Raw genomic sequence first — 21613 nt, forward strand, 5'->3', positions numbered from 1 at the left:
GGGATTACAGGCGTGAGCCACCGCACCTGGCCCAGTTGGATAATCTTGAGCCTCTAAAGGTCCTTAGGAATCCACCAATCCATTGTTTCCCAGATCAGGATCTCCAGGGGCCTGGTGATCTGCATCCTTAGCAAGCTCCTTAAGGGATTCACTCATCCAACCCCACCCTGCTCATTTTACAGGCTGGCTCATGGGATGGCAGAAAGCCATCCACTGGGAGCAGGCCGATCCGAGTGCCAGCCTAGGCTCTCATTAACCTGCCAAGCCATCTCATCTCTCTGAGCCTCATTGTTCCCATCTGTTTAATGGAGACAACCACTGTCATCCTGCCTAATTTGCAGAGTCCTTGGGATGGTTAGAATAACAGGGGGGGTGGGAGACAGGCTCGGCGGGAGAAGAGATTAGCACAAGGTCATTTACCTCTTCATCTGCTTGTTTTGTGCCAGGAGAGGGGATTCTGCTGGGAACAACTTGTTGGGAGAGATGACATTCTAGTAAACAATGAAACCAGTAAATGAACCAGATAATCACGATAAAGGGGTTTTCGAGAGTCAGGGCAAAGGTATGTGTTGAGGGAGGGAGGGTCTGCCCAAGAGGGGTCACTCTGGCAGAGCACTGGTGGTCCGGGAGCTGTCCCAGGAGGTCCTGGAGAGCTGTCACAAGCCCAGCGGTGGAAGAGCCTGGAGGCCCTCTCGAGCCTAGCCAGAGCGCTCCCAGGGCCCTCGGAGCCGCGGCGGGCGCGGGTCTTTGTCTCCCACATTCTCTCTGCCGCCTCTCCCGACCCCCAGCGCTGTTTCGTCTCTGACCCCGAATAACTTGTTGGTTTCCCCCCGGGCTTTGTTTCCCGGGGTCACCACCTCGGGGACGCCGGACAGCCGCCCCGGCCCTCGTGGGTCCTTCATCTGACACCCCCTCCGGCCCCCGCCCCCTACCCGCTCGGAGATAGGGGTCAAAGGCAGCCCGCGTCACGTGGTCGCCGAGCAGCACCGAATCGGCCGGGAGGGCCGAGGGAGAATCCGGGTGGAAGTCGAGAAATCCAGCCCCGATAGCAGCGCCCGGTCCCGCCCCAGCCCCCGCCCCGGGGCGCTCACCGCACGCCCGCCGGCCGTCCCGGCCCCCGGAACCCTTCTCTGGCCGGCACCCACGCGGCATCACGGAATCGAACCCCGCTCTCAGAGGCCGCGATTCGGGGAGGTAGGCGCTGGGCCGAGGAGGTAAGGGGAGACGGGCTGGGGGGGCTCTCGGCGCACGGGTACGCCCCTCTGGGCTAGGGGGCGAGGCAGCGCGCCCCAACCTCCAGTCTCCAGGGAGACCCCTCCCCGCCGCGGGACGAGGGGGAGGCTGCGAGCTGCCCCGGCGCAGCGCCGGGCCGGGACTGGGGGCTGGGCACCGGGAGGGAGCGGGAGCGGGAGGGGGAGGAGAGCGGGCGGGAGGAGGAGGCGGAGGCGGCAGCGTGGAGCGGGGGTGGGAGCGGCAGGAGGCGGCCGCGAAGGGGTTAACCCTGGCCCGGGCCGGAGCCCGGAGGCGCACGCACGGCCCAGGGGAACCAGGCGTCCCGCTCTTCTCCGGGAGCGCCCCTTCCCCCGAGTGGCGCCCCAGCCGTGGCAGGTAAGAGGCCAGGAGGGCCCGGGCCTGCCAGCCCCTGTCGCCGAGCCGGCGGGGCCCGAGCCCGGCGTGCAGGCCGCGCGGGGCCCCAGCGGCCGCCGGCGCAAGTTTGGTGCGGGCGGGCGCCGGGCGGGCACCGGGCGGGCGGGTGGAGTCGGCCGGGCCCCGCGCGCGGGGGTGGGAGGACAAAGGGGTGGGGGGCCGCGCGGGGCCGAGGGCAGGCTGGGGTGCGGGCGAGGGCAGCGCGGCAGCTGTAGGTCACGGATAATGTCACTCACGAGGAATGCCCCCTCCCCCTCCCCTGCTTCCGAACAGGGGAAACTTTTGTCTAGCGAGGGAGGGGGTTAGAGGCCGGGTCCTGCTTCGCGAAGGCTAAGGCAGCCGGACCGGTTTTCTGCGGTCTCTGAGCGGCCTGGTCTCTAACTCCCCTCCTTCCTCAGGGTCTCGGGAGCAAGAAGTTCTCCCTTTGCACGCAGCTCTTTAACGCCCTGGGACAGGGGTGAGGAGGGGGCACCCGTGGGACGGGTGGGCTCTGGGACCGGCCGGGAATCCGGGGACTGGCCACTTGGCTCTTTGCAGACTCGAGCACCCCAGTGTGCCCTGTGAGGCTCAGGGAATACAGAGCCCCACCCCCTGAACGCCCCATTGTCGCCCTCCCCACCTGGAGAGCTTTCAGAATGGCCTGCAGGCGGTTTTGCCCCCTGGTCTGTTCAGAGCAACCTGGCTGTTTGTCAAGTTTCCAGCGGTGTGACCTTGAGTGGGTTCCCTACCTTCCCCTAGCCTCAGTTTCTTCACCTGTAAAATGGGGAGAATAGTATTTGCTAGAGTAAGGATGAGAGGAGTGTGTGGTACCTCAGCAAATGGTGGCATGCTTATATTCAACAAGTACATTTCACGTTTACCGTGTGTTAGGCGCTGGACGAATTCATTGCTTTACGTACATTCGCATTTAATTCTCCCACATTACTGTTAACCACATTTTATGGAGGGGGAAACTGAGGCACAGGGTTGTAAAGGTCACACAGATAGAAAGTGGTGGAGCTAGGATTTTACCTCCGTCTCTCAGCCTGTGTCTCAACCACAGATCCCTACAATGTCTTGCTGTGACAGCTCACAGTTTATTTCTCCCTTTTTTTTTTTTTTGACTTTGACCTTGTACAGTTTCATTTTCAGTTGAAATTATGGGGACATCTGTCCTCTTCACCATTTCCCCCACCCGCAGGTAATGCTCCCTTCTGCCTGGTACTTGTTCCAAGTGAGGTCTTATGCCCTGGCTCTTGTTAGCATAGGCAGCTGGAGCAGGAGGGAGGTCAGTTGGAGACTGGGCCTGGAGCTCCGTAATGGTCCAAGTGCTGTTGCTGGCTACTGGGTCTATGGTAGTGCCAGTGGTGCAGGGAGAAGCCGGTCTCCCTGGCTCTGACTGGAGACAGCTGGTGGCTTTGTCAACAGGCCTCTCTCCCTAGCACCCAGGGACAGCCGAATCTTTACTTTTCATTCAGATCAGGTTACTTTCAGATCAGCGGGGGGCAGAGGTGGGGCAAGGGTGTTCTTGTGTAACTTGGCCATGGCAGGGGTCCTCACTGCTAACTAATGGATGCCCCAGCCCCAAAGTCCTTGAGGGTAGTAATAGTGTCAGGATTGCAGAACCCTAATGGAGAATGCATGTGTGTACAGGTTCCTGAGCCTAGCTAGCTCAGTACTGGGCACCCTGCAGGCCCTCAGTAAATATCCCACAAGTGAATGTGTGAGGTGGCTTAGACTTCTGCTGGCTTTCACACCCTGGGCTGGCCCAATCATTTGGTGAGGGTGACATCTTATGAGTACTGATCAGGCTCTGATTGAGGTCCTTGAGTAATTACTTTAAAAATGGAAAACAAATTGCAATTTAATTAACAACATCTTAAATCTAGGGCTGAGAGACAGTGTGGTGGGTGGGGGTAGATAATGAGAGAAGTTCTTGGGGAAGGGAAGTTTGTGCATTTCAGCCTGCTCCGAGCGGTGTTCCGGCACTGTGTCTGGTTTTGCAGGGTTTGTAGGCTTTTTGAGGGCCCTGGGAATAGGGAACCCTGCTGGGCCGATAGCTTGTAGGAATAAATGTGGAAATTCCGTTGCTTTGCTGGACATTGAGGGGACTCAGAAAAGCAGGGCATTGAATGGAGGAGTTGGAAGGCTGACTTGTCATATGGTCAGACTGTCCCTTTCATAGTGGTCAGAGCAAGAAGAAAGGCCTCTGGGGGAACCAACAAGTAAAGGGAGGACCCCGGCAAGCAAGAGAAAATGGATAGTGAGCCTCCTGTCACAAGGAGGTATGTGAGGAACAGTTTTGTAATCACAAGTTGAGGATGTGGTCAAGAATTTAAGATCATAGACTGGGGGTTGGCATCTGAGAAACTCACAAATGGGCTCTGGTCTAGGCAGCCCAGAGCTCTCTCTGCCCTGGGCTTTGGACCTGCTTGGCTGGGCTTTTTCCACCCTTCCATGCTTCGGGACCAAAGCCAGGCCTGCAAGTCTCTAGAGGCTGGGCAGACTTCTACTGGCCTGGAATTTGGATTTGAATATGGCTTGAAATATCTGGACTGTTTGGAGGACTTGGACATTCTTTACTTGAAATGGAACATTAGGGTAATTTGTGAAATGTGTATGGAAAATGTCTGTGGCTGAGGGTGACAGGGGACATGAAATGGGGTACAGTCCTGCTGGATTCTGGAGAGGCTGTTCTGATGGGGGACAGAAGACAAGGATTCAAATGATGGCTATGGGGCAGGATCTGATCAGTTATAGATGGGTTTTGGAAGGCGAGTGGAAGGAAACGCTCTCTGCTTATTCATGTCAGCAAGGCTTCCTGGAGGAGGAAGTATTTTCGAGGGTGCAGACTGTGGGAAATGGGACAATAGGAGACAAGATTAGGTCATGGGGAGCCTGCAGTGCCCTGCTCAGGAGTTTGGGTTTTACTCTGGAGCCTATAGAGAGGACAGAGGGTTGTAAGTAGCTCATTGACTCGATGCCTGTTCCTGTGCCTTGTGTCAGGCACCATGCCAGGCTCTTTACAGACACCCCATTGAAATCTCACAATACCCTGCAAAGTAGCTGCTGCTGCTCCTGCTGCTGCTGGTAACCCCTACCCCTGTCCCATTTTCAGATGGGGAAATAGAGGCTCAGACGGGTAGAGTCACTTGTAGAGCTGGAATTTGAACCCAGGCCTGAATTATTTCTGCCTTGCTGTGTTGCTTCTCAGGGGTCTTTTGACCCAAGATGGTAGCAAGACTGGCAGGGTTAAGACCAGGCCAGAGATGGCACTCATCATGGTCCTGCAGAAAGCTGACCACAGGCTGACTCAGGCAGTGGACTGAGAGGAAAGGAGGGGGAAGCTGCAGGACTTTGTAGCTGTCTTGGCGTTTGGGGTCGTCACAGGTCGTCTTAAGGTTTGGTGAATAACCCTTAAGGGGCAGTATTACTGCTTTCAAATCCCTGAAAGGCCCTCTACAGGTAGGGGCCATAGTCTTGTCCTTCAGGGTTCCTGAGGATGGAGAAAGCAACAAGGGTGACAGCTCCAAGGAAGTTAGCCAGGAAGTAAGCTGCCCAGAAAGAAGGCGAGAACAGCATGGCTGAAGGTATGCAAAGAGCCTGGAGAGCTGCAGAGGTGGCAGCAGGATGCACCAGCAGGGGCAGGCCTGGGTGGCTACTCTCAGTTCCCTTTTCACCCAAGAATCTCAGCATTTGAATGGTGCCCGGCCCACTTCCACCCCCTGCTTTTCTCATAGCTTTGGAGCTGCCCTTCCTGCACGTCCTGGGGAGTTCCATTTGGCCTGGCCTGCAGAGCTCCACTGGGAGAGTCCTTGCCCTTTGGAATACACTCAGTCCAGCTGACTGTCAAGGGGCCCCTTGGGGATGTCTGGAGCAGTGGCCAGAGCTAGGCTAAGGACTGTGCTTTCACAGAGGATTTGAACCCTCTGCTTCCATTTCTCATCTGTGAAATGGGGTCAGTCTCTCTTTCCTCACCTGTGAAGAAATAAGGCTACGTCATGAATCAGGCTGAATCAGTAGGGCTTAGGGCAAAAGGGCTGGTGAGTTTGTGGATTTGAAAGTGAAGACGGGGCGGAGGGGAGGGGTTGTTCCCCTCCTTCCCTGCAGTGAAGGTTAAAGGAGGCTCTCTTGGTTTCTGGGGGTCACCAGCAAAGCTGCTTTCTGTGTCTGTGGGGCTCTTACAAAGCTCTGCCTAGCAGCTTCTGTCTTGGAGATGTGGAGCGCAGTGGAAGGGGTGGATGTTTGGGGCGCAGAGGTCCTGGACCCTGTGGCCTCAGGGCTAAAGCCAATTTGCCGTCAAAATCCTTATCTAGATGGAGGAGAGTTTGTGCTAAGTTGCCTTCTGGCCCTTTTTATTTCTACTCACCTTACTTCTTTAATACAGATTGGATTAATCTAATTTTAAAATGTGCATGAATGAGCATTTGTTTATTTGAGGGCAATGTATGGGAAGTGCCTGCTGTGTGACTGCAGTGCCCCCTCTCCCACTCCTCCTCAACCCTCAAGCAGAACTGGCCTCTTTCCCTCTCCCTGGCTATGCTCCTGGCCCCTCCTGCCTCTACACATCTGCTCATGGTGAACATGCTGCACTCCAGTCACTTCCCCTTGCTCACCCCAAAACCCTCCCTACCAGTACCCAGCTCCAGGGTTACCTCTTCCATGCAGCCATCCCTAATTCTCCAGAGCCGGCATTGCCTGCTCCCTCCTTTACATGTGCAGAACCTGTTACCTGGACCTCTCATGGGCCCTTCGGCTCCTAGCTTTGAACTCTAGCTTCCTAAAGACAGTCTCCTCTCCTCTGGGCTCTGTGCTCTGGAGGCAGGGGCGACACGTGACTGATTTCCAATGGGGGTGGGCATTGTTGTAGAGTGGAATCAAAAGTCCTGGGTTCAAATCCCCATTCTGTCACTATTAACTGCATGATCTGGGGTAAATTACCTAAATCTCCATGGACATCAGTTTCCTTAACTTCACAATGGGGGTAATAATAGTTCTGTTTTGTTAGGGAGGTTACGGAAATCAGTGCTTTGACATAGTAAGTGTGCAGTAAGTAGAAGCTGTTCAAAGATAACAGTTGTTGTGATCATCGTTTGTAGCTAGAGGGGATCTGTCCTTTTAGAGGTGAGAGAAAGAATCCCTGAAATTTGAGTTTCTGAACTTTCTGCCTAATGGCCCGAGATGGCATGTGCAGATGAAGAAACTGAGGCCTGGAGAGAGAGAGCAATTTGCATGGCATGTGGGAACATCTGGTCTTGTCTAGGAAGCTGGACAGGATTTTTTTGTTATGCCTCTGTTTTTCCTCTTCCTTCCTGTCATCAAGCCTAAGGTGCTCAAATTCCACGGGCTCAATCTCCTCCCTGGTGACCATGTTGAAGGATGTCTAAAGCTTACACCAGATAAATTGGTCTGGCTGGGAAGGTGCCACGGGGCTGGCAGCCCTGTGGCTGTCCTTGTAACCAGGGAACCGTGCCCCAGACTGCATGGGCTGGAGCTTTTTGAGGCCTCCCACCCAGTCTCACTTTGCTTGGGAAGGGGAAGAGGATGGTGGCAGAGACAGGTGACATGGGCTTGGTCTTGGGGCAGGTGACTAGGAGATCCAGACAGAGCAAAGGTTGAGAGCCAGGCTCTGGAGCCAGGTGGCCTCTGTTCAGGTCCCTGCTGGGCTGCTTCCTATGTGTGAGAACGTGGGCAAGCTGTTTAGCTCTTCCTCTGTACAAAGGGGATGATAATTGTCCCCATCTGACAGCATTTAGAAAGATAACACACTGTGAGCCCAATCTATGTGAGTTATCATTATTATTGTAGTTGATATTATTGACTAAAGAGCTCATTTAATCCTCACGACAGCAGTAAGAGATAGGCACTATTATTATTCCCTTTTAGCAGATGTAACAACCAAGGCTAAGAGAGGTAGGTGGCTAGCCTGGAGCAGTTTAGTCCCAGGGGATGACAGTCAGGGCCCGCTGCTGGGGTTGCTCTGGCCAGAAGAAGTAGACTTGTTGTATGAGGTGCTGGAAGGCGTATCCAGTGGGTAGATGGGCCAGGAGAGGCTGACTTCAACTCAGTGTAATGAGAAGACTTAAAAAAAAAAAAAAAAAATTAGAGCAAGCCAAGATGGAAGGGATTGTGTCTGCAGGGAGCGAGCTCCCTGTTTCTGGAGGTGGGAGCAGAATCCTGGAGCTCATGTGATTAAGATGTGGTGAGGATTCTGGCCTCGTTCAGACCTGAGGTCTGGCTTCACGAGGGAGGACTTGGATTCTTATCATCCCAGTCTGTCCAAGGGATTGGCCTGTCTGGGCAGGTCCCAGGGTGGCATTAGGCGGAGGTTTGCTATAGTCATTGCTGCACGGCAGCCACCTCTGGTTTATACTACCAGCCTTGCAAATATGACCTGCCCAGGCAGAGGCCAGATGAGGAGAAGTGAGTGTTGTCATAGCAGGGCCTTTACTCATGCTGCATGCTCTGCCTGCATTCATTCCCTCCCCCTCTCCTTATGCCTGGGCAGCTCCTGTTCATGCTTCTATGAGTGTAAGCACCATCTATTCACGGAAGCTCTCCCTGATCCACCTGCAGGCTAAGTCAGTGGTTCTGAAAGTTTGTTTCTGGACCAGTAGCATCAGCATTACCTGGGAACTTGTTAGAAGTGCGAATTATCTAGCTCTATACTGGACCTACTGAATTAGATACCCTGGAGGGTGGGATTCAGCAATCTGTTTTAGGAACCCTCCCAGTGATTCTAATGCATGCTGTGTGGTTTTTTTTTTTTTTTTTTTTTAGGCAGAGTTTCGTTCTTGTTACCCAGGCTGGGGTGCAGTGGTGCGATCTCAGCTCACTGCAACCTCCACCTCCCGGGTTCAAGTGATTCTCCCGTCTCAGCCTCCCAAGTAACTGGGATTACAGGTGCCTGCCACATGCCCGTCTAATTTTTGAATTTTTAGTTGAGACAGGGTTCCACCATGTTGGCCAGGCTGGTTTTGAACTCCTAACCTCAGGTGATCCGCCCACCTCAGCCTCCCAAAGTGCTGGGATTATAGGTGTGAGCCACCGCGCCTTGCTGCATGCTGAATTTCGAGAAACACTAGGATAGGTCATTAAAAAAAAAACTGATGCCTGTTTCCTTGGGCTCTCTTGTTTTCAGCATATTCAGTCACCCAGCGGATGTGGGGGACCCAGAGTAAAGCCTAGCTTCTCACCACCCTGTCTTCAAGGAGCCCCCATCTTGTAACAGCTCCCTATCCCCCAGGAAACAATCTCGTGACACAATGATGGGATACAACAGAACCCCAGCATGATTACAGGAGCCAGTGCTGGGGCAACATGAGGAAGGCAGGATTGGGGAGCTGGAAGAGCAGGGGAGATTTTGTGGGTGGCAAGCATGGGTGCCAGGGCAGCTGTTTTCTGGGGCTGGGGCCAGGGCAGGGGTTGGGCAGAGAGCATGGGCTCTGCCTTAAAGAATAGTGTGCTTAGAGCCAGGCGTGATGGCTCATGCCTGTAATCCCAGCACTTTGGGAGGCTGAGATGGGTGGATCACCTGAGGTCAGGAGTTTGAGACCAGCCTGGCCGACATGGTGAAACCCCATCTCTACTAAAATACAAAAATTAGCTGGGCGTGGTGATGGGTGCCTGTTATCCCAGCTACTTGGGAAGCTGAGGCAGGAGAATCGCTTGAACCCACAAGGCGGAGGTTGCAGTGAGCCGTGATTGTGCCACTGCACTCCAGCCTGGGCAACAGAGCAAGACTCCATCTAAAAAAAAAAAAAATAGTGTGCTTAGGTGTATATATGCAAACGTGTGTGTGTGGGATGCACACATGTGCGATTACAATGGTCATATGTGGTCTGAGAGGGCTGAGGGGACTTAGCTGCTATCAATCCATTGGTTTTAAGCATCTCAATAATTTTTTTCCTTTTTTTTTCGAGACAGGGTTTCACTCTGTCACTGAGGCTGGAATGCAGTGGCGCGATCTTGGCTTGCTGCAACCTCTGCCTCCCAGGTTCAAGGGATCCTCCCACTTCAGCCTACTGAGTAGCTGGGATTATAGGTGTGCACCACCAGGCTCAGCTATTTATTTGTGTGCATTTTTTGTAGAGATGGGGTTTTACCATGTGCAGGCTGGTCTCCAACTCCTGAGCTCGAGTGATCCTCCCACCTGGGCCTCCCAAAGTGTTGGGATTACAGGCATGAGCCACCATATCCGGTCAGCATCTCAATAATTTCTTTCTTTCTTTCCTCCCCTCCCCTCCCCTCCCCTCCCCTCCCCTCCCCTCCCCTTCCCTCCCCTCCCCTCCCCTCCCCTCCCCTCCCCTCCCCTCTCCTCCCCTCCCCTTCTTTTTTGACAGTCTCACTCTGTTGCCCAGGCTGGAGTGCAGTGGTATGATCTTGGCTCACTACAACCTCTGCCTCTCTGGTTCAGGCGATTCTCCTGCCTCGGCCTCACGAGTAGCTGATATTACAGATGTGTGCCACCACACCTGGCTAATTTTTGTATTTTTAGTAGAGATGGGGTTTCACCATGTTGGCCAGGCTGGTCTCAAACTCCTGATCTCAAGTGATCCACCTGCTTTGGCCTCCCAAAGTGCTGGGATTATGTGAGCTACTGCACCTGGCCTCAATAATTTTTTTTTTTTTTGAGATGGAGTCTTGCTCTGTCTCTGTAGAGTGCAGTGGCGTGATCTCAGCTCACTGCAATCTCTGCCTACTGGGTTCAAGTGATTCTTCTGTCTCAGCCTCCCGAGTAGCTGGGATTATAGGCACATGCCACCACGCCCAGCTAATTTTTGTATGTTTACTATAGACAGCGTTTCATCGTATTGACCAGGCTGGTCTCGAACTCCTGACCTCATGATCCACCCGCCTCGGCCTCCCAAAGTGTTGGGATTACAGGCGTGAGCCACCACGCCCAGCCTAATAATTTTAATCATGATGATCATAATTGCTGCTCACATTTATTGACAACTTATAAATGCTTGCTAGACACTTCCATGTCACCTTATCGGAAGTAATCCCCAGGATAATCCTATAGGTAGGCTCTATTATCACCATTATTGTCCCCGCTTAATAGATGAAAATACTGAGGCCACACAAGAGGGTAGATCTAAGAATTCTATGGAGATATATAGAGGTGCTTAAAGGCATGATCTCATTGGAAGGAGAGCAGTAGGGGATTGTCATGGAGTGTTTGTATCGCAGGCACAACTTATGGCGGTTTTCTAAAGATGTCTCCAAATGTGTGTGTTGTCAAATGAGTGAGTCAGCCTTTGGAGGAAGGTGGATGGGATTGTGTTGGGTGGTTAGGGCTCCAGCCTCCAAGCTGGGGCTTCCACTGCTGATGTTGTTCTCCTGTTTTGTGGATGGGCTATCTGAGGCCCAAAGAGATTCAGTGGTGAGTTCAAGGTTCCGCTTCTAGGGCAAAAGAACAAATCAGAGAGATAAAAGTAGATCTCTAGCTGGGCATGGTGGCACATGCCAGAAATCCCAGCTACTCGGGAGGCTGAGGTAGGAGGTTCGCTTAAGCCCAGGAGTTCAAGACCAGCCTGGACAACATAGTGAGACTCCATCTCAAACAGCAAAAAGAGTGGATCTCCTTTGGTTCTAACAAGAGGGGGTGTGAGATTCAAGATCAGAGCCCACTGTCCACTCTGCTGTCTTTTCCTGCCTCAGTGTCCCCAAGCTGCTGCCCAGTAGCCCAAGGGTGGGCAGTCTTTCTCTAACACAGGAACCCCTTCACTTCACATTTAGGGGATTGAAGCCTAGTGGAGCAGGGACTCACCCATGGCCACACAGGGGGTCAGAATTACTGTTGAGGCCAGAACCCAGGATTGTCTCGGTTACAACCAGGAAGGGTTTTGTTTCCCAAAACCTGTCCCTTCCCCACCCCTTCTTTGGCAGGCTGAGTAGCCGTTGCCCTCAGGGTGGCCCAGAGCAGTGCTGGGGGTAGAGATGAAGGTGCCTTGTGAAGAGGCTGCCAAGAAGGGGTGGGGCAGCTTCCAAGAGGAAGAGCACTAAGAAGCCCAAACCCCAGACGGAAACCAAATGTATTTTCTGGGCCCTAAGAGGATATTTGGAACAATGGAGGTGGGATGAGGGAAGTTAAAAAGGGCTTCTTGATATCCTTAGAAAAAAAAAATATAGAGGCTTTAGGTTTGACTTTTGTTTCTCTGAAGGATGTTTGTGTAACTTTCTGAAGGCAGGATCCCAGCACTCTGTGAGGCTTGTCAGGTACTGGTTTTTTTTTTTGAGATGGAGTCTCGCTCTGTCGCCCAGGCTGGAGTGCAGTGGTGCAGTCTCGGCTCACTGCAAGCTCCACCTCCCAGGTTCATGCCATTCTCCTGCCTCAGCCTCCCGAGTAGCTGGGACTACGGGCGCCCGCCACCATACCCAGCTAATTTTTTGTATTTTTAGTAGACGGGGATTCACCATGTTAGCCAGGATGGTCTCGATCTCCTGACCTCGTGATCCTCCTGCCTCGGCTTCCCAAACTGCTGGGATTACAGGCGTGAGCCACCGTGCCCAGCCTTTTTTTTCTTTTTTTTTTAATTTTAATTTTTTTTTTGAGACGGAGTCTCATTCTGTCGCCCAGGCTGGAGTGCAGCAGTGCGATCTTGGCTCACTGCAACCTCCATCTCCCGGGTTCAGGTGATTCTCCTGCCTCGGCCTCTCGAATAACTGGGATTACAGGCGTGTGCCACCACACCCAGCTGCATTTTTTTTTTTTTTTCTGAGATGGAGTTTCACTCTTGTTGCCCAGGCTGGAGTGCAATGGCGCGATCTCGGCTCACCGCAACCTCCGCCTCCTGGGTTCAAGCCATTCTCCTGCCTCAGCCTCCCAAGTAGCTGGGATTACAGGCAAGCACTACCATGCCCGGCTGATTTTGTATTTTTAGTAGAGATAGGGTTTCACCATGTTGGTCAGGCTGGTCTCAAACTCCCGACCTCATGTGATTTGCTCGCCTCAGCCTCCCAAAGTGCTGGGATTATAGGTGTGAGCCACTGCGCCCGGCCTTACTTTTTTTTTTTTTTTTTTTTGTATTTTTAGTAGAGATGGGGTTTCACCATGTTGACCAGGCTGGTCTCAAACTCCTGACCTCAGGTGATCCGCCTGCTTTGGGATCCCAAAGTGTTGGGATTACAGGCATGAGCCACCATGCCCAGCCATCAGGTGCTGTTTTTATAGATTCAGGACTTTGGAGCTGGGAAGGACTCAATCAAGTAGTCTGCTCACTTTATAGTTGGTGAAATGGAGGCTAAGAGGTGGGGGGCCTGCTTTAGGTCACACAGTGAGGTAGCCGAGGTCTTGGATCTTCTCATGTGTTGCAAGAGGCTGTCCATCTTGACTTACCACCTCCTGGGACGAGGCTGGCGTGGGGGCTGAGCAGTCGCTGATGAGGGGTTCCCTTTGAAAGGCTCATTGCTGCTGGGGACGGGGTAAGGCCAGGTCTAGTCTTGGGCGAGATGAGCCCACTGGTGGGGAGAAGACTGAGATGGTGCGCCTGGTAATGCCACCCCCGTCCAGATGCCAGGCCCAGCTGTGCACCGTCTGCTCAGCAGCTGGGAGCTGTGAGTCACACCCAGTGTATACAGAGGCGCAGGCCATTGTGTGCCGTGATTCATTCTGTTCTCCCAGCCCCGAAGGGATGACGAGGCCCTGAGCACCGATCCATGCCCACGCCTGTGGATGAAAGTTGATATGGGGAGGCCCAGGGGACCTGAGGGGGTCGGCTCCCTCTGCTACCTCCTGTCTCTTGAGTATCCTGTGATTGTGACCTGTCTATTCCCACCAGTTCAGGGGTCCGTGAGCCCCCAAAGGTGCAGTGTGTTGTAGGCATTTCTGTGCTTTCTTTTTCTAAAGAAAGAGTTTGTTGGTTTCATCAGATCATCAGAAGGCTGGGTGTCCCTGTGGAGTGCTAACAGGGGGCTGTGCGCACTGCAGGCTTGAGAAGCGGTGGCAGGCAGCGTGGTGCAAGGAGAAAGTAGCCTGGTGGAGTGTGGCATCGTGGCTCAGGGTGTGGTCTTGGAGACAGGCTGTTGGCTTCTGAGCTGGCTCCTCCACTTAGGAGCTGTGTGACATTGGGTAAGTTACTTTGTCTGTGCTTCCTCTGTAAAATGGCAATAACAGTATTTATCTCCTGATGTTATAATGAGACTTTTAGATAAGATAATGTGTGTAAAGGACTTACCTCGTGCTTGGTACAAAGTAATCATATGGTAAAAGTTTGCTGTTGGTAGTTCTAGCTCTGCTATGAATTTGCTGAGTGATCTTGTAAGTACCTGATCCTGGGGTCTTAGTCTTCACCCTTGGCTCCGCACTCTGTGTTGGGCTTTCTAGGAGCTGCAGGACCAGCTTGCAGAGCAGGAGTGGGCAGGGGAGGCAGGGGAAACCGTTTCTGCATTCGGGGACTCCCTAGCCCAGGCCCTTCCTGGCTTTGCCCTGAGGTAGGGTTATGTAACCAGCCAGGTCTGGCCAGGCAGGGTGTGATTCTCAGCCTCCTTTTGTCCCTCCATTGTGTCTTCCTCTCCCTTCCCCCCACGGAGCTGTTGTTAGCTGACCTGTTCCTCAAGCTCCGAGGATGAAATTGGACCCTTGCTATTCTGCCACCGATTGATTTAGTTGAGTCCAGAGGTTTGCTGGGCTGGCGGCCCCCTCCTCCCGCTACCTGGGGACAGAACTAAACTGATGCCTCTATGCCTGCTTCATGCCTCCTTTTTGGGGAGGAAACGCAGGAGTCTAGATGGCTTGGGCTCTTGGTCCAGCTTGCCGGGTTGTAGGGCCAGGATGTTCCTGCCCATGGCCTCTGCAGTTCTAGAGGTATGCCCCACACCCTACCCAGAATTCCTTCTCCAGAAGAGCCTTCTCCATCCTTGCAGCCCAGCACCAATGCCTCCTGTTCCAGGAGGCCTTCCCAGGTACCTCAGCTGCAGGGAAGTTGGCCTCTACTGAGCTCCACAGTGTGTTCTCTGTCCATTTTAAGAAAACAGGGGTCACAAACTGGCAGGCCACATTTGCCCTATGGGCAGACTTTGTTTGGCCCATGCCAAATATTGAGCTGGTTGCCAACCAGAGGTTTTACATAAAAACTCAGACTTCTGGCTTTATTTCAAAAATTGGAAGATAGGAAAACCTTGAGCCTATATTCTCCAGGGGTCATTGCTAGAGGTGAGGCGTGTACACTTCACCCCATCCCCAGCCAGCCATTTCATATGCTTACATGATCTTTCTGGTCACCGGAGGCATCTGAGTTTGCAACCCTGTCCTTAAGCCATGAGCCACTTTGTCTCCTACATTGTTCCTTTGTGGGCTCTTCTAAGGCAGGGGGTGAATCACCTTTGTGTCCCTTGAAGCATGAAGCATTGGAGCATCATGCTTAGGCTCAGGACGGTGTCCCCAGTAGGAGCGTAACAAGTGCTTCCTGTGTGAAAGCAGGTGTGGCCATGGTCTGTCCCTGCCAGCTGTGAAGGTTCCATTTGCTAGAGGCCTCTGGGTCAGCCTGCTCTGTGGCCCTCGAACCCTCCCCCAAGATAAGCTCTGCCTGCTTAGCCACTGACCCAGGTGGCTTCTTAAGCTTCGCATAACAGTCCCTGAAAGGGCGGGCCCCAACCTGCAGTGTAACCAAGGAGAGGAGCATCCACCTGCAGCTGTCCCCAGGTCTCACTCTCATGGTGGGCTTGGAGGAGTTTAGGGAAGGGAGGACTGCGCTCAGCAGCCTTCAGAGCGTACCAGGTCCAGACCTCTGTGTGCTGAGGCCAGCAGGGTGAAGAGGGGTGTGGACCAGTTCAGATGTTTACTGGCCTGGGCTTCCTCTCCACTGGGCCTCTCTGTGCTTTCTCCTCCTAGAGTATGTTATTTTATCTGACAGCTCCCTTGTCCAACTGTCTGTCCAGTCAAAGTTTATTTAACTCTTTCAATTGAAAGCTTAAGTATTCCCTAGGGCCTGCTAAGATGACTTCTCCTGGAAGAGGTCTTAGCTGAGAGGTTGCAATTGTTCTGGCTACAAGAAAAACCTGGGAAGCTTGTAGAAATGAATGCAGATTGCTGCCCCCACCCCCTGTCTCCTGCTCTGATTCTTTCATTCTAGGGTGTATCCTTCCCCTCCTGAGAACATTCAGACCAGGGGGTCTATAGACCACTCTTCAAGGACTCTGTCTTAGTGCATGGAGCCCAGGGCAGGTAGGAAGGAGCCCTGGGTGACTGTTGTGCTGGGCGACGTCAATCATGCCCCTTTCTCTCTCTGGGCTACTCTTTTGCCCCCTGTGCCAATGTTCTGGGCTTCCCCAGTTGTCGTGGCTAAGTGCAATGTGAGCTATCCTTGGAGAGGATAACACAGAGTGGATCGGGGCAGGTGCCAGTGTCTGGGTGTGGTGAGGGCTCCCAGTCCTGGCCCCACCCTAGCCAAGCCCAGAGGAGTTTCACATTCACATTAGGGAACAGATCAGGAGAGGAGGCAGGCTGGAAGCCTGGCTGAAAGTGGGCAAGTGCTGTGCCCCTGGTATCAGGCCCCACAGGGAAAGCCTGGCCTGGGTGGCCCAGTGACCTGGCCACAGGCTGAGGGGCTCTCCTGCTATGTGGTCCTGTGGCAGGCAGGCTGAAACATCAAGTGCAGGCATGAACAAGCCATATACAGCTGGGTAAACTGAGGTACATAGCGGGAAGACACTCTCCTAATGTCACATGAGTGGGTGGAAAGCTGGGCTGGGACCCCAGGTCTTCCAATGCCAGGCAAGGCCACACTCTTCCATCTCCACCTCCCTCTGCAGGGCCAGTGGCAGATCACCTAGCTGGGACAATCATCTGATTGTCTATGACGACCTAGTTAGAGCCTGGAAAAATGAACCATCGTCACAGCCACCCCGGAGGCATGAAACCGGTTGAGTGTGCAAATTACCCCTCAAACATCCTCCATCCCATTTTTTTGTTGTTGTTGTTTTGTCTTTCCTTAAACTGTCTGATGGGCCAGCTGCCTCTGTGCCCGCTTCCGCCTGGCACTGGGCTTCATGCTCTTCATTCTGAGAACAAAGCTTCCTTCTGACCGTCCTCCTGCTGACCACAGGAAAAGGGCAGGCGTAGCACCAGCCTCCCTCCTCTGCCTCCTCTTGCTGGGAGCATGAGGTAGGCAGCCTTGGGTGGATGCTGGAAGGGTCCTGAAGGTGGGTGGCGGCAGTCCAGTCCACATTCCCTCTGGCAGCCCAACTCTCAGGACTCAGAAGTTCTCCCTCATGGCCAAAAAGAGAGGCCAAGGCACTGAACAGGGACAGACGTAAAGTCTTGTCGTCCGTTGGTCCAAGCACTCAGTTGAACTAGAACAGGACTGGGGATTTGGCTGGGAACTGGCCAAATTGCTCAGGGTTTTAGCCGGCCCAGGTAGAGTCTCGTATCGGCCTCTAGCCCCTGGTCTATAGGGGCTGTGTAAGCCTAAAGGTGTGTTCAGATGAGGGAGACAATAGTCCCTCATTCAGCATTATTTGTATTAAACATCTGCTTTGGTCCAGGCTCTTTTGTGGAACTCGGATGCAGCGGTGAACCAAACACATGGAGACCCTGTTTTGGACGTGGGGCTGACATTGAAGTGGTGGGATGAAGTGAACAGCCCAGCAAGCTCACTGCCAGGTGGTGGGATGTGCCTGGAAGAAAAATAAAGCTGGCTTGTAGGTCAAGAGTGTGACTTGAGGGAGTGACTTGCCATGTTAGGTGGTCAGGATGGTCCCTTGGTGAGGGGCAGTGGACTCCGGGAGGGCAGCCCACGGGAAATTGAGGGAAGAACTTTCCAGGCAGAGGGAGCTGCAGGGCAAAGGCTCTGGAACTGGAGGGCACAGGTGACCAGAGGCAGGGCTGGAAGAATGAGAGGATGGTGGAGGAGAGGGGCCAGAGGGCGTGTGGAGACAGGTAGGGCCTCTTGGCCATGGGGAAGACTTTGTTGTTTGAGTCTGAGTGGAGGAGAAGCTGCTGGCAGCCCGGTGTGAGGACTGACTGGTTTGGGTACACATTTTAGAGAGACTGCTAGGGGTGAGGGGTGGACACAGGATGACTGGCTGGGCTGGGAGGCTGCTGCATCTTGCCACGAGAGAGGTCGGCCAGGTCAGTGGTGGGTGGGGACGGTGTGGGAGCAACCAGGGGTTGGCTCTGGATTTATTTTGCAGGATGAGCTGATGGGATTTGCTGATGGATTAGATGTGGGGTGTGAGAAGAGAGTGTTGACCACAAGGTTTCTGGCTTGAGGAACTGGAAGGACAGTTGGACAGTATTGCTATTTACCAAGACAGAGAAGGCTGCGGGACAAGCAGGTTTGGGGAGAGCAATTAAGATTTGGGGTCAGCTGTGCTGGGTTGGGGCCTATGCTGGTGGGGGTGGGGCATGGTGCACATGGGTCCTGGGACGTGCATGTTCCTGTTGCTGTCAGGAATAGCAACAGGGGTTGTGTGAGGGGACCCCAACGCTAGGAGTCTGTTCTCTAAGAACAAATGTTTCATGGTCCCTTCACGTCCTTTTCTGTCTCTGCAAACCTCGCTCTGCTTTTCTCTTCCTTTTGGACAGAGGAAAAAGGCAGATTCTGAAGCCTCGTTGTCACTGTGATGGTCCTAGCCTTTCTGCCTGGCACGCCTTCTGGCAGGGAATTCCTTCCTGGGTAGGCGAGGTTGGGGGCGGAAGGTGGGGTAGAGGTTCAGGCCTTATCCTGGCTTTGCTACCAACAGAGCTCTTTACCTTGGTTTCCCCTCCTGTATGGAGAAGGGTTGAGGTGGCCCCAGGGTTCTGAGGGTGGCAGGGAGTATTTGAGGAGGCCACATGGCACAGTGGTTAAAAATCTGGGCTTGGGGTCAGGCAGGCGTGGGCGTGAATCCTTGCCTGCTGCTTGGCTGTGAGACTCTGGACAAGTAACATAACCTCTCTGAGCCTCAATTTTCTCATCTGTAGAAAGGGGCCAATGATAGTACCTGCCTCACAGGGTTACTGTGAGGTTGAATGAGGAAATGTCCATAAAGCACTAAGTGCCGGGTATGGTGGCTCATGCCTGTAATCCCAGCACTTTGGGAGGCTGAGGTGGGCGGATCACCTGAGGTCGGGAGTTCAAGACCAACCTGACCAATATGGAGAAACCCTGTTTCTACTAAAAATACAAATTAGCCAGGCATGGTGGCGCATGCCTATAATCCTGGCTACTCAGGAGGCTGAGGCAGGAGAATCGCTTGAACCTGGGAGGCGGAGGTTGCTTGTGGTGAGCCGAGATCGCGCCATTGCACTCCAGCCTGGGCAACAAGAGCGAAATTCTGTCTCAAAAAAATAAACAAAACAAACAAAAAAAGTAAAGCACTTAGCAAGGCCCTGGCATATAGCACACCTAGTTAACAAAGGCCTCTGCTCACAGTGACCCATGCAGGCAGGCAGGTAAGGAGCTTGGCCTAGTGAGTGGGAGGAACCGTGGGAGGTTATTGAACAGGAGCATGCCAGGCATGTGGTTTGATGGGGCAGTTGTGAGTGTGGAGACTTGGGCTGAGTTTTCTTAGCAAGTCCAAGAGCCCCTTCCATTTTCCAGAGTGAGAGCTGCGGGCCGGCCCTAATGGACCATCTTCCTTTCCCTAGCCAAGGGTCTTCATTGGCTTGGCATAGGCAGCCTCTGTTTTGCACAGGTCCCTTGGGGTGAGGTAGTCATTTTCCTTAAGGCCTCCTATAGGACCCCTTGTCTCTATATCCCAGTGGCCAGACTTGGGGAAATGTGAGGGAAGGGCTTTGCAGGTGAGTGACATCAAAGGGACTTAATTTACATGTAGGTAGGGCTCTGGACAAGGGCTGGTGGGTCAGGCGGGGCCTGGAGTGGCAGCCCACTGGGCACTGGGAGTGACCTCGGTTTCTGATCTGCATCCAGACGGGGTGGTGCTTGCTCCAGCAGAGCTGTGGAGAGGTCGACAATGGGCGGAATGTGGCCCCTTCAGAACCCACACTTCACTGGTGCCCAGGCATGCCAGCCAAGCCCTGTGCTTCTGCAAGCCTGTTTCCCAGCAGTTGAGCTGTGCCAGGACAGCCAAGAACATTTCAGAGTCCCCAGGGCTCATAGCCAGGCTGTCACCGAGCATTGCTTATTTTCCCAGGGCCCAAGAGTCTTCAGGGATGGAGGGGGTTCTGGAGATATTCCAAGCACTTTTCTTAACAGCTTGGTAAATTGAGGTCTGGAGAAAGCAAGGCACTTGACCAAGGTCTCACAAGGCCGCCTCCCTCATATCTGTCACTCCCCTCTGTTCCCATGTCCTCTGCACAGACTCCTGGCCTTCTGCCTGGACGTTTGTAACAACCTCCCTCCTGTGGGCTCCCTGAGAGCTTTGTTTGTCCTCCATTATCATAATCTTGCCATAATCTGCCAGATGCGCACACTATTTGATGTGTCTACCTCCCGTCCCCTGCACTGACAGCCCGTGACAGAGTCTCCCCGACGAGCTGTGCAGCATGAGGTTTAGGCCCCAGGCTCTGGAGCCAGTCTGAACTCTGGATGCCAGCTCTGCCCCTTCCTGGCCTGGTGACCTTGGGCATGATACACTACTTTCCTGAGCCGCTGTCTCTGTGAAATGAAAATAGTAGCAATACTTAGTTTACAGGAATGTCAGGACAGTTAAGTGGAATAACGCGTGAAATACAGAGTACAACACCTGGTACCAAGTAAACTCTCAGAAATGGTCATCATTGTCCCAAAGGCCCATCAACTGGTTGAACAGAAAGTCGTGAGCATGGAGGAGTAGACCCAAGCTTGGACTGGAAGGCAGAGGATGTGGTCTCCAAGTTCACCTCCAACATTGCATTCCTGTGTGCGTGTTGGGAAGCCACTTATCCTCTGGAAACCCCACTTTCCTTTTCTGAGAAAGGGGGAAGAAATCCCTGCTATACTTTTATAAAGTTGGCATGTGATGCCACAGCAACGCCTGTGAAAAAGCTTTGCATCTGTGTAATGATTTAAAAATGGCACAGCAGTGGCTGTGGTATGCTGATGGTGATGAGGGCATTGTAACCAGAGTGGTGGGCAGCTGACCGGGCTGGAGGCTGGTTCATCTGTGGAACGCTCAGTGCCCACACAGACTTCCCCGTCCCTGCCGACCTGCTCCCGGCTGTCCACCAGCCTGCCTTCACATTAGCCCCGGCATTATATGCTAGAAAATGTGGGAGGTGCAAAGAGCTCATGGCATTTCCCCAGCCCTGGTGGGTTTTGTATTATCTGTGGCTGATGCCATGGAATGTGGGGATTAAGAACCAGGCAGACGGTGGTTCGAATCTCAGCTAAGCACTTCCCAACGGGGGCCTTAAGCAAGTTGCCTAATTTCTATGGACCTCAGGCTCCATATTTGTAAAATGAGGCCATGATCAAGTAGAGGCCAAGCATTTAACAAAGATTCTGGAACATGGTGGCATCAGGTGGTTGTATAATGTGTATTCTGCCTGGGACATGGTGACTGACAACGTGGTGACTGACAGGTTATTGATGGCAGGGAGCTGGGGCCACTGTGCCCATTTCTGGGGATTTGCTGCAGAGTTCGGTTATGCTCCCTACAGAATAACCCAGCTTAGATTTAGGAGGGTCTATGGAATCATATGGTATGATTCAATTTTTAAAATTAATTTGTTTTTTAAAATTTTATGTTTTTTAGAGATGGGGTCTTGCTGTTTCTCCCAGGCTGGAGTGCCGTAGTACAGTTGTAGCTCACTGTGGCCTTGAATGCCCGAGTTTCCAGCAGTCCTTCTACCTCAGCCTCCTGAGTAGCTGGGACTACAGGCACATGCCACCATGCCTGGCTTCATGATTCTGTTTTATGTGACCAAACTGAGGCCGAGAAAGGAGCGGTACTTGTCTGAGGTCACAGGCAGGTTGTGTAAGGCTGGGCCTAGGATGAGGCAAGTGAGGCATCTAAGTGTAGTGTCTCAGGAGGTGCCCGCTGTGTGCTTGCACATTGTGGAGAATAAGAGGCTTTGTTTTTGAGAGCGGGTCAGCTGTGTTGCACAGGTTGGAGGGCAGTG

General features: G+C 53.3%; 1 protein-coding gene across 14 annotated transcripts in view; it reads left to right on the forward strand.

Moving 5' to 3' along the window:
• The first annotated feature begins 969 nt into the window (after positions 1-969).
• The window catches only part of NDST1 (N-deacetylase and N-sulfotransferase 1), a 72781-nt gene continuing 52137 nt past the window's right edge, over positions 970-21613 (forward strand). For 5 of the 14 annotated variants that reach the window (XM_078004249.1, XM_015141190.3, XM_015141193.3 and 2 more), the window contains exon 1: positions 970-1194. The gene's annotated coding sequence lies outside the window, so the exon portion shown is untranslated. Of the gene's footprint in view, positions 1215-1412; positions 1609-13232; positions 13700-21613 lie in introns of those variants that run through there. The other 9 variants (XM_078004250.1, XM_015141192.3, XM_015141188.3 and 6 more) reach the window with 5 other exon arrangements.

The sequence above is a fragment of the Macaca mulatta genome, chromosome 6, assembly GCF_049350105.2.
Source record: "Macaca mulatta isolate MMU2019108-1 chromosome 6, T2T-MMU8v2.0, whole genome shotgun sequence".
NCBI lineage: Eukaryota > Metazoa > Chordata > Mammalia > Primates > Cercopithecidae > Macaca > Macaca mulatta.